The sequence below is a fragment of the Centroberyx affinis genome, unplaced genomic scaffold (assembly GCF_046629955.1).
Source record: "Centroberyx affinis isolate AG114_WGS23_722 - 3 ecotype Tasmania unplaced genomic scaffold, CSIRO-AGI_Caff_v1 ptg002929l_1, whole genome shotgun sequence".
Classification (NCBI taxonomy): Eukaryota; Metazoa; Chordata; class Actinopteri; order Beryciformes; family Berycidae; genus Centroberyx; species Centroberyx affinis.
Window position 1 is genome coordinate 114,574 of NW_027281048.1, and position 13,470 is coordinate 128,043.

Here is a 13,470-nt window from a genome sequence, read left to right on the forward strand (position 1 = left end):
TATGTCTTCACCAGAGACACTGTTGTATGAGTAAATCAAACCTTGCTGTGCGTTCTTTGCCCCTCCCCCTTTCTATTACTGCAGAAACACAAAATGGCCACCAGTGCTGCTGTGAGTAGCGTGCAAAGCACTTATCACAGGCAAGTGAATATCCATTTACAAACCACGCCTACTTTTTTCTTGACAACTATTCTTATTGAAATCTCCACACATACATTAAAGACCATTATCCTGAATCTTAAGAGTAAACTAAACAGATACTTATTTCTAACCCTCAAATTTGATTTTGTCATTTCAAATCAATGTTACCTCTAAACAACAGACATACATGTTTTGAATTTCACTGTTGTTATAATGAGCCTATATGGTATGTGCCCACTGTTAAGCAAAACACTAAGTTATGACTGTGAAGTTAACAAAACCAACAAATTCCACTTTTCTTTCATCTAACCAGGATTTTGTGGCTACTTTGCTAAATGTATTGTGGAGCAAAGTCCAGATAACTGGGGTATCATATAATGCAGGAAGTGGTGCAGTGGCTACATCTAGCTGCTTCTCCTGAGACGTGTCCTAACCACCTAAAGCAACGTGGCAAGCTGAAAACTGGATAGGCAGGACACAGTGCTGCCAATAGCAGTCACACATAGGGGATGCTGTTTGAAAACATGGTTGTCTGGCTTTCAAAATATAGCAATAAAATAGCAATAAAAAATGTTGCCCTTTTACTATTACCTAATCTTTGATTTTCTCAGTGGAGGCTAAATACCGAGTGGAAAATCACTGTCAGCCAGCGAGAGCAGAGCCTGCATTCCAACATTACTGCGCACAATGCGCAGTCTTCCCCTCCCCCACGCTCACAGTCTGCATCTGGATTCACTGCAGCAACTCAAAATGGCCACCTGCTCTGCTGTGCGCAGCCAGCCTGAGCCCTCAGAAGCTAACTGACATATCCAGCAGAACATCATATCAAGTTACTACATCACCACATTACCCAACATAATTGCCTATGTATATCCTTCTCACCTACACATTTAATTTCTGTTTAATGGAAGTACAGCAATATTTTTCCAAATGAAACGATGGCAAATTTCGCACTCTTCTCCTGCAGCACACAGCATTCTTACTTGGCTGTTACATTTATCAGCGCTGCACTTTGTTTTCTTACTATCTGCAAAAAGGATAAAAGCAAATCCTCAGCAAATCATACCCCACCACACCGGTTTATTGTGTGTGCTGTAAAGGTTTGTTCACCGTTTCCTATTTTTAACATGTGTCAACTTGTTTCTCTTGTCGTCATGCTATGTAGTTTCCATTAGTCATATTGACTAGTGAAATCTTTACATCGACTTGATTGTATATGCTGCCGTTTTTCAAGACGTGTTCACGTCTTTATGGTCTGTCTAGTCTCCATTCATATCCTCTTGTCAGTGCTGACTGGTTTTAATGAAGACCTACTTCTTGTAGGTCAACACACTTGTTTCAACTTTGTCTGGTCGGATAATCTAGTAAGGGTCTCTGTGCCCGGTTAATAAGACCCACCCAATAAGTAACACAGGCCCTCTATTTAACAAAACCAAAACAAAACTTAATCGAATGTGAAATCTCATAGACCCCATCTGTGACTAATTTCAAATTGATGAATAAATAAATGGATGCAGTGAAGTTATTTTCTCTTGGTGATCTCACTGCTATACAACACTACCAGCGACAATCTTTAGGACTCTATGACAAATTTATTCAAGTAGCTGTAATGTATCACCAAGGGAAACACAATGATACCTGGATTGTAGAGGTGGTAATACTGTACATTCTAGGTAGCTTAATAAGGGCCTTGTGTCACAGACACTCAACAACTTATGTGGCCATGTGGGCTACATGAGCTGCTCCTTCTGGCTGTCTGAGCCTGTAGCGCAATCGTCTAACCACTGAATATTTGACATTATTTTTTAAATTTAAGCTATGTGTCCAGCAAGCTAAGGCGTATCAGAAAACAATATAGGCACTATACTGTATATAAGTATCTCACAAAGTAGATTGTTAGGCAGAGTAAAATTACTTCATACATCTGAAAGCAAACGTCCTCAGGGAGTGCAACCGCTCCATGTCCTAAAACTGTGTTTATATTGCACTTCATTGCCTCAGTATAAATCTGACTGGTTTTCATGGCCGATAGAGACCTGAATAGAATCCCAAATGAACTACCTTCCACCACCTGCAGGTTTTTTTTTTTTTTTACTTTGCTTCATTTACAGATGAGGAAGGAGACAACAGGATATTTTTTGCATATAGTCCAGATTATCAAGACAGTTTTATGTCTGCTGCACTCCAACAAACAGGATGCCAGATGGAGCCAAGACTTGGTGTCTAGCCTTTATCTAGGCAGGAGCTGATCATTGACTTTTCCTGAGACATTCCTTCATGTACACCTAGTACATGGATATTTGTGTCCCATTTTTGTCCTGGGTAATTGTTGGGTATATGTTCCTCCTTTCAAACTAGCTGAAAAACCACTATTGGCACAATTGTATTAATACTAGAAGATCACTTCGTATAAAAGACTAATCAATCTACAATGGATGGAAATCACATCATATCAATGATGTGTGTGATCATACCAAATTTAAACACCTAAATGGCTGTAGTTGTTGCCTGTCTTTAGATACTATTAACAGTTTAGACATTTGTTAGAAACTGTATGGAACTCAGTGTTTTAATAACTTTAATAAAAGAAAAAACAGAACTTATGGTTGAACAATTAAAACATTACAGCAACAATACTGTCAAATAAAGCATTATCCTTAAAACAAAAATATAACTAAAACTGAAAAGTCTAAAAGTAGACAGTCCTGGCCTTCCTTTGTTGTAGGAAGGCCAGGAAGGTTGTACGCGATTTGTTTTTGGTGCTTTTGCAGTTGAAGGCTAGCAAGGGCTGGGTAGAGGGAGAAAAAAAGGAAGGAAAATAGGAGGGGGTGGGGTTGGGCTGAAGTTCCATGTGAATCAGGCGCATGGTGATTATTCTTTACCCATGCGCAGCTGAGGGAAACCATCTCATGGCTACAAAAAAGACAGTATTAACTGTCACACTACAAAATTAACAAAAACTGTCAGGAGGCAAAATAAGGGTAACAGATGTAACCTGGGTTCCCTGAAGAGACAGAAATAAAAATGCTTTGTTGTTACATGTGCAAGGGAAAGATCTTGATGCAGCTGCTCCAAATATTTCTGATTAAACTGATAACTTATTCCACATCTTTTGAAGTCACTACAGTTTGAATCAGTCCGTATAAGCATTAGCTAGCAGCACACAGTCAGAATGGAAGTCCACAGCCTGACAGAGAGCGCCAATACCCCTCCCCCACACCAGCAGTCTGTTTCACAGTCTGGAGTTTTACAGCCGAGCACGGACTAAACCATTGTAGCAGAAAGGTGCTCTCACCAACAAGGGAGGGAGCTAGAGAGGTGAAAGACAATCTGAAAACTATCTAGACTATTGCAGCTCTAAAATGGAAGTTCAAAACCACATTAGCTTATGTAGAGAATAAAACCTTCTTAATGGATTTCAGTTCTCCCTTAATAGAGAGAAATCTCACCCTTGGCCCTGAAAGGGCAGCCCAGTCATTTTATGTTTTGTAGGCAATGCTGCACACTGCAAAACCTTTTCAAGATAAATGCAGTCACATTCTTTGAGATATCCGATTAACGATACTTTTTTCTTTGTAGCAACAACTCACCTGTTTTAGTCTAAACATGGCAGATTTCGCAGAACTTTGTTACATGAATATAAATGCTACTGATGATAGGGGTCATGTTCTAACATAACTAAATTCAATGCTATAACCTTTTTGCCTCTCATCCCAAAACATACAGTGGTACACTAGAGAAAAAAATTAGATATAAGAAAAACTGATCATTGTTTTCAGTGACAAATTGGTATTCACAGACAGATAACATTTCCATGAGCTTAATGATTTGGATTAGTCAACAAGCTAGCCTACTCAACATTTTTCCCCATCCCCCACTCCCTTGTTTTTGATGGATTGCTTGCGCTGCATGCTACAACTCAAAATGGCCACTGCTGCTGCTGTACACAGTAGAATACTTGGCAGCAGAGAGAATCCCTTTTATCAAAGACACAGTTGAAATTTCACCCCCTTACGACCAACTACATGTTGCTATTTTATCTAGTTAAAAATATTGGGAAATTTGTTGCTGCCCCCCTCCCCCTGTTCTTTTGCTCTCTTGAGGCCTTTGATTTCTTTTGATCTGCAAGGGGCACGGTCTCACTTTAGCAACACATTTTTTGCACCTAGAGGAAGACCTATATAAATTGCAACACTTTGGTGCATTTTTAACCTTACATCATATTATAACAGTCAAGAAAATAAACACTAATTAATCCTTCCGTTCAGTGCCTTTGCCTTTTTCTTTTATTCAACATTTTTTCCATTGCCCCTCTCCCCATCATTAATTGTCTTGTGTGTTTTAGGTTTTTTCCTACATATTAAAATATTCAGATACAACATATAATAATAATAAAATAATAATAACAATAACAATAATAATAATCTGTATCAACTGTATCATTACATTTCTGTATTATTAAGTTACAATATAATGTAATATTTTAATAGAAAACATTTCTTAATTTGATTTGTTCTTTTAAAGCAATGGTGTCATTCATTCATTATTTCATATATATGCTATATATACATACACACACATATACATATACATATATATATAATTTTTTTTGATACTAGTCAATATTGGTATACAATCATACAGAGCATTTCCAGGTCATTGCTTTAAATATATATCATCCAACCTTTTCTGTCAGCATTCACACGTCACATTGCAGCACAATATTTTCAGCATGGGCTCACTGAAATAGAATCCATCATCATCGCATCAGATGAGGATCACTGTGCCTTATATTTGTATACAAGTAAAATTCTACATCTCTACATAGTCCTAGCTTTATCTCTTCACAACAACATACATGTCATCAAAACATACATGAGGTACTGTCATTGATAAGCTGGCACTGCTTGCGTTCAATTACCAAATTCAGGTGCCCTCATTCGGCTTCCTTTCCACTAAAGCATTTCTGTTGAACCATGTTCACGAGGGTAGAGTCCAGAGTCCACTGGGATTCAGACACAGAGCAGGTCATAAAGGCAGAGTGCGAAAGCTACAAACCCATAAGATAATTAGAATTGAATTAAAGGTATAGCCAGTTACACTAATGCCATGTCATATAATGCAATACATCACTTTCTGTTGCCATAAATATTTCACAAGCTAACATTCAATGGCAATCATACTCACTGTTTTGCCAAGTGGCTTGCCAAGGTAGCTTTGCAGGTTATTTGTTTTTATTTGTACCATCCTTCAATGCTGCCCATACCCTCTAGGGGAAAGACAATAATATGCACAACCAATCACACATCATTGCCATCATTTGAGTGACACTGCTGCTTAGCTTCATTGAGGGTGAAGGAGTAACAGCTGATGAAGCTTACTGAATCATATGTGTATATTGTGTATATGGGCTCAAAGTCATAAGTTGGGATATTTGTTTTGCTTGGACAGGATCACATCTACAGCAAGTTGTACTAAAAGATGTAGCAATTTACCTTATTAGGTTTCCCCTCTCACATTACCATTGTTGGGTTTAATATGGATTTGCCATGTACCCTCTACACTGGGGTTCCCCAGAGCTCAGTCCTGGGCCCCCTCCTCTTCTTTTTCTGCATTATGTCTCTGCAATGTCTCTTACATTGATCAGATGATCATACAAAAATCCACCCTTGTTTTCTTTCCTCTAATACACAGATGGAGGCACATATCTCCACTTAGATATTTGTCCCCCACCTCTAGTTAAACTTTGACAAAACTGAGTTGCTCTTCTTCCCTGACAAATCCTGCCTTCTGCAGGAACTCAGTATCACCAATCACAATACCACAGTGACCCCTGCTCAGACCACAGGAACTTCAGGGTAATCCTTGACAACCAGCTGTCGAGTGAGGCCCAAATTGCAGTCACAAACAGATTCCGCTGGTTTGCACTCTCCAACATCCATCAAATGAGATCATTCCTCACCAGGGATTCTGTCCAACTCAAGCACCAGTCATCTCCACTCATGTCATCCTCCACCTGTGCTCCTAACTCCCTTTGGCTGCTCATAAAAAAATCCAAACCCTAGTGCAACAAACTACTAAGGGAGCTGCACCCTCATACCCCAAAGCCCATCTGGAAGCCCTAACTTCTGGTACACGGCCGGTGCTCTACAACTACCACGCTGTCCCCCAGAGACTGGCAGGAGATAGTATGTGAGCACTGGTTCCTAGCTGTCCAGGTCTCTCTGTGAGCGCAGGTGTCGCACAGCGATGTGCACTCTCCCCTCTCTTATGTTCCCTATATGCCAATTACTGCAGCTCCCAAGACCCCTTGGTCAAGTTGCTCCAACCACCTTAGTAGGCCTTATCGAAGGCAATGATGTTTCCATCTACAACAGAGCGATGTCCAGACTTGCCTCTTGTTGTGCCAACAATAACCTTGAGCATAACACTCTCAAGATGTTGGAGATGAGGATTCACCTCCACAAGAACCAATGGGCCCATCTCTCCTGGTAATCAATGATGCTACTGTGAACACAGTGGTCCCTGGGAATTTTTACATCTCCACTATCCACAACGTCTTCATATTAGATGAGAACATCTCTGATCTAATCAAGGCTCAACAGAGAATATTCTTTGTGCATCAGCTCTGGCAGCTGAATACGTCACAACCATTCCTGGTCCAATTCCACAGATCCTTCATTGAAAGCTTCCTCACAGCATCCATAACAGCCTGGTGTGGCTCTGCCTCCTCCCGCTCCAAGGCAAGACTGCAACATGTCATTTGAACAGCAGAGAGTGCTCGATTGCCGGCTGTCCTCCAAAGACACCGGAGCAAGAAAAAGGACAAAGAAGATTGCTGCCAACCCTGCGTACTACCCTCTGGAGCATGGTTCCAGCGCATCAGGGACTGCACCAACCACCACCGGAACAGTCTACTCACCACAGTAATCTGTCTCCTCTACCAACCCTTCTAGGACCCCCACACCTGAAGCATGCTATCACATGCACATACATATACACAGACAAACAAACACCATGACAGACTCATGCTAATTTGCACATGGACACTATTCAGGCCATCATCCTAGTTGGATTTTGTACATCTTGTTTATGTATCTTCTGCCCTTTCTCAACCTGGCTGTACTTTGCACATCTGTGACTTTACTGCACCAGCAGATCCTTGACTAGGGTTGGGTACCGAACTCGGTACTTTTAAGGGTACTGACCGAATTACGTCGGTACTACCGAGTACCGATTCACGTAAAATCAATCGGTGCCAAATGTCGGTACCTGAGAGTGCTTCTGGGTGAGAGAGTAGAGAGAAAGAGAGAGAGCGAGACTACGAGAGCGAGACTACGTCACCCCTGCAGCTTGTTCAACACAGTCAGGGCAATGGCGAGCCGAAAGCGGTACCAAGTGTGGTTACACTTTTCTAAACTTGACGCAGACAACACTTGCTGCAATATTTGTGATGCGAAATACAAAGCTGGCCATGGCAACATGTCTAACCTGAGGAAAGACCTGGTCAAACACAAAATATTTCTAAAAGCTGAAGAGTGTACCGTATTTGATAGCCTGAAAGCCAAGTCCCCCGCAGCAGCCGCAGCTAACATTAGCAGCACGCCTGCAGCCAGCGCCGAAGAAGTTGAACCCTCCATGGACGACGAAATTTTTAAGTGAGGCATCGACAACCTCATCGACATGTTCAGGTAATTAATTAGCTAGTTGGATAGGTTGTTGGTGGAGATAACTGGGCTTTTTTCATTGTCTTCGCTGCTGTTAGCTTAGCATTTTTACTAGCGTTATCATTATCATCAGCTCGTGAGTCGTGTTGTTTACACTCTTGCTTTCATTGACAGGTCACCCTGTCCCACTCTCAACCCGCCCTCGTGCTATGACTCCTAGATCTTGGGAAGGATATCACATGTGCTTCCTCTGAGACACACACAACAGCGTTCTCACACTATGCCCTGGTGGTGACAGACTGTGACAGGTTGGAGGTTGTAGGGACGGGTTTGGGAGGGGAGAGGGAGGTAGGGAGGGGTTTTATTTTGTGTTGTGTGTAAAATGTTCTAAATAAATAACAATGTTGAAATTGAGAAATTTTGACTTATTTTTTACAACCGAAATTACATTTTTGTTATTACAGAGAGAGTAAAGTACCGAAAAAAGGTACCGTTGGGTACCGGTACCGAATTCCAGGTGTGAATGGTACCCAACCCTATCCTTGACAGTTCATTTTGCTTTACCACTGCCTCACGGAATTCTCAAGTTGATCCGGCTCTAGAATAAGTTTGTTTAAGGAAATTATTTTTCCCCCACACTTGGGATATTTTTAGAATTCAATTTTGGGCATGTCATATGGGAGTGGACAGCCTACTTCTTTGTTTTCCCCAAAAGCACCTCCCTCAATTTCAAGATGGCACTCAGATAAAAAAAAGGTCTTTGTGTATTTGTGTTCTGAGGGAACAAAGTGCTGAGGAAAATTGTGACTTCACGTCAAAGTAATGCAATGGCCAACTATACCTAGCCTATTCATTTGTCTATGCTCCTATAGCCTACATTTCAATCACTACCCACCATACTGGTTGACTGCAGCAAAAAATTTGCAGAAAGTGCTCATTCAGTCCAATGTAAAATGTGGTGCACCGGCTAGGCCAGCCACTTCTGTTACCACATTTTAACTACAATTATCAACACATCATATTGATGATTTGATGTTGATCTTGCTGCTTATCCATTTAAATAATTACAGACAGACTGTGCATAAACATGCTCATTCTATGTGGACAGCAATGTTTTGGGAGCAAGTTTCTTTTTCTAATCAAAACAATATTTTCATCAGAATTAAATGCAGTAGCCTAACACATTATGTTTTCAACATTAGATCTGAAAGATTATTTGACAATGAAAATGACTACAGCCTTATTTACAGGAAAAGGTACAGAAATTAATCTGAACACCATGTGAGCATGTTAGGGTAGCAAGGCTGTATGTGTGACTAGGGTATGTGCTATGTGCCAACGTGCAAGTCTGAACATATACGCCTATGTAAGACACTTGCTTTGAAGAAAAAGCAGAATCTCTAAAATCTTGAACATTACTAAATCACCAACCTGTCTGTTAACTCTCATTTCGCTTGTTTTTAAAGTGGCTTAAGAGCATGTAACATCTCTTGAGTGGTTTGGTTGAATAGAGACAAGATTAAAAGGACAAGTTCACAGAAAATATGTCAGTATATCAATGTTTAGCCTAGATTTTTAATAAATAACTGATGAGATGAGTGAATATGTTGTATGCATGCTTGCTGTAAGCATAGGTGTAGGCTAAGTTTTTAGATATAATAGCACACAAAAACATATGTATAAGCACTTTTCTGTTTCAATACTTAAACTTTATCAGTCACGAAAAAAAAATAGGACAAAATAAATGTCATAGGGCCCTCATAAAATACACATAAACATACATAAGTAACTAATTTATTATTTAGTATGACTGAAGTGTGAAATGCAGAATAGTCATTTATAACAGACTAGTCTTTCTAATGGTCAATGTGGCCTGATAAAAATGCTGACAAACAAACACAGACTTACACTACATAGAGACTGAACCAAGATCATATTTCTTTTCCCTCTCATTTTCAGCCCAAGAGCTGAAGGAACTGGCTCCATCTGGCTGAAACTGGTTCTTGTGGGTCTATGAAATTGGTTGAAAAACGACACAACAAAAGAGAATTTTTGGGAACATAGCTCAGTTTTCTGAAGTTTCGGAAAGATACAACTAGCTTCTTATTCTGAGGCATGTAGCCTACTAACAGCACAGAACAGTGGACCGGAACCGATGCACACATTTTAGTATTTACTAATGAGTAAAGATGTAACTCTCCCTCAAAGCACCAATGGCTATAAACTAATGTGTAATATACTATATGGGAGTGAATGAACACATTACTGATTTTTGCACCCATTATCTTTAGAATCAGGCCGTCTCTGTTTTTTTTTTAGATACTGTTTACCAGTCCCACATCCCACATGATGGGAACTCGACATACTCCCAATCAATGTCCACTTGACCAAGTGGCGTTCATTTGAGTTCTTAATATTTAGATTGGGGAGGGGAGTGTTCGTTATAGACCTATTCTATCATGTTATCGGACACATTTGACCTTAATAACATTGGGGAATTCTAACATCACATACGTGAAAAATTTTGCCTGCATGATGCTAAGATTAGAAGGCTTGGATGCTAGTTTCTTTACAAGGCTTACTAATGAACTAAGGAGGCCTTAGGGCATTCTTAGATTATGGTGGGCCCTAAACAAAAATAAAAGATATGTTCATGCTTCAATTCATTTTAAGTACACTTAATATTTTTGGTAGCAAAACACTAAAATATTGAGTAGCACAACATTCTGCATTAGTGTGTGTATCAGACCACTATTTATGACATAGAAGACAATATGTACTGCTGCCATGTTATTGAACAGGATTTTCAGAGAAGTGGTGGCATTTTATTGAATTACATTTTTGGAAATGATACTTGGCTCCTGCACTTGTGATTGAAATCATCAGATCGGTAATGCATTGGCATGCATTACTGATCATACGATGCAAAATATATATGCGGGAGGCATTTCTAAGGTGCAGGGACCTGTGATAGGTCATGAGCCACCATCTGTACATTACTGATGTAAATATTGAGCCTGAATCTGAATCTGAATCTGTCAGCAATGAGCAAGGTGTTGTTGCCAAGCATAGAAACTCCTCTCTGTCTCCATATGTAGGACATTTAGAGGTCTTACTTTTAAACTACAGCAGGGCAGAACATCGATCTTACCTACCTTCACACGCAGTACCCATTTGAATTAAGCTAGCTCTACAAATTGTTTTTCCAGTTTTAAGGGCAAGAAGAAATTCTCACCAATCTGGCTGCATGTGACAGAACAAATCGACTAATGTAACAAATAATTGACACCTAACACCTATCTACAAGCAGAAAAGCATTTCAAAAGAGTAGGTGGGGCCTTTCTAGACTGTTCCTTCTTCAGCAGAAAAAAAGAATGTGTATTGAATTGCGAGTGCACCATGTGAGCACGGCCACTAGATGAGGTGGGGGAGGGGAAACTAGAAACAGGGCTGTACCATTTTCCCAATCTGCAAAGTCAAATTGGACACATCTCTACTTTATGTGAACTAAATACAATCCAAATTATTGAAATGTCATAAAATCCCAAATGTGTGACTGCTTTACACAGCAAGACACTCAATAGGTTACTAAACTGTATATAAACTAAATAAAAAAATAAAATAAAAAGTGTAGGAACTCTCCAGGTCTCTAAAGCAACCAAAATGGACTCATAAAATAAACTGCTCAACTCTAGTATTTCCACTGACATTAAGCCACACCCACATTCTAGGTCTGTGTGGTGCATGGAAAATTACTGGACTGTACCACTTTAGGCCAAGAGGGGGGTTGACAAGTACAATGTGATGAGAACTGCAATTTCTTCAACTTCAGGTTGCATGCTGTACAGTTTAATACCAAGGTGCATGAAATCTACTTTTCAATTTAGGGCTACTTTACAATAATTAGTATTAAAAATTAATACGTAGGCTAATTAAAAGTACCTGGAAAACTCTGAATTAAACCTGAAAGCTTTCAGGGGGTGACAAAGTGACAAATTTAATGTACACTATCATTCCCCATATGTCAGGGTTGACTAACCCATATCAAAAATCAGTCCTCTATTTTGCCTCTCTCCCAGACAGTCATCCCTGCAGTATACTGGAGGTGCTGCTTGTTTTAGCACCAACACAACATAGCCACTTCATTGACCTGGTAGGATTGGATTGTTCAGCCTTTGAGCTGCAAATAAATCAAAGAGGCAAGTGTCTAAATGCTATCAATCCAGTTCTTCGATATGAACTGTGACTAAATGACATGAAGATTAGCCTATATGATTACTTGTACTGGAGTAAGGACAACTTGTCCTAATAGTTGATTACGAGCACTGTTGCTTCCCTTTTCTGTTCACATGACTTATGTGTGCACTGTGTGTGCTCAACAAGCTTAATACCAAATATGTACCAATTTATTGAAAACAGATAACTATTGTGTCAATTATTAAGAAGCTGTGTGTGAAAGACGTCTTTCTGTTTTATTTGCATTTTATATAAAAACCAAAGGATGAATGATTGATTCTGATGTATTCAACAGTGACTAATCAAATTTAATATCAAATAATCAATTCAAGTATGCTAAAAAAGCACTTCAGTCAATAGCGATAACTCAAGAGCACTTTCGCAAAATAGCGGAATCGAGTGGAATGTCAGCCGTGGTGTGCACCTTTTGACAAAACTGTTAATTAAAGCTTTAACCACCAAGGGTGAAACTGATTGTGCAGGTATTATTCTTATTAATATAGCTACTTTTTTTTTTTTGCTAGCAGCTAAGTGACTGCTAGCTACTTTCCAACTCCCCTGTGTTATGCTTACCTGCAGGGGTCACTGTAAAATGTGCAACCAAACTATCAAATAATCAAACTGTCTTTTTTCTGTCCTTCATGATCAGTTGTAGATATATATATATTTATATGACCTAGATTCAAATAGCAGCTTACCTCTTTGCCTTAAGTTAAATGTCAAATGAAAGCTATTTGGCTAGCATGCTAGCTGTGTAACTACATTACTCACCGACTCTTGAGTTACCAAGCGACGTTCCCGCGATTTTCTGTCACGGGCTGCAGCAGAATGGTTTTTCCTCCCGCTCGCGCACTCTTCCGGACCTTGTGTACAACCGTTTCGGGCGCGATATTGACGTTGTAGTTGGGCACTGACGTCCCCCAGTCTAACGTTCACTGGTAAAACTAGTGAGCTGCGCCAAAACAAAACCAGTCTCGGTGTGCATTCACAGTCTGTTCCGACTGTTCTCTTGCTGAACAGTAGACTCCTCCTCCTTTCGTGCTCAAAAAAAAAAAAAAACAGTCGTCAGCTGCCGGTGGTGGTGGGGGTTGGTCGGTAGGGCGAGAGAGAGACGCCGAGCGGCCACGTACACCAACTGTCGCACAAGAACTGTGAAGCCCAGTTTTCTTCGGTTTACTATTAGTCTGTCGACCGGTGGCGGTGCTGAAGTCGTTAGGTAAAGCGACAAGGTAGGTATGAACAGCTCCAGGACGTGATAGATCGGTTTGTATGGGTAGACTTGACAGGTCTAACACGAGTTAGATGTAGGGTAGCAGAACCCTTGCTTGGACAAAGGCTGTGTGGCTGAAACACCCCCACAGACCTGGCGGAGAAACAAGGGACAACTGGGAGCAGAACATTAGCATTGAAAGGGAGGGGTGTGATT

General features: G+C 40.2%; 1 protein-coding gene across 1 annotated transcript in view; it reads right to left on the reverse strand.

Annotated features, from left to right (window-relative positions):
• atf7ip (activating transcription factor 7 interacting protein) overlaps positions 1-13,252 on the reverse strand; it is a 32,601-nt gene extending 19,349 nt beyond the window's left edge. Inside the window, exon 1 of the mRNA XM_071536686.1 lies at positions 12,816-13,252. The gene's annotated coding sequence lies outside the window, so the exon portion shown is untranslated. The remainder of the gene's footprint in view (positions 1-12,815) is intronic.
• Positions 13,253-13,470: the final 218 nt, after the last annotated feature.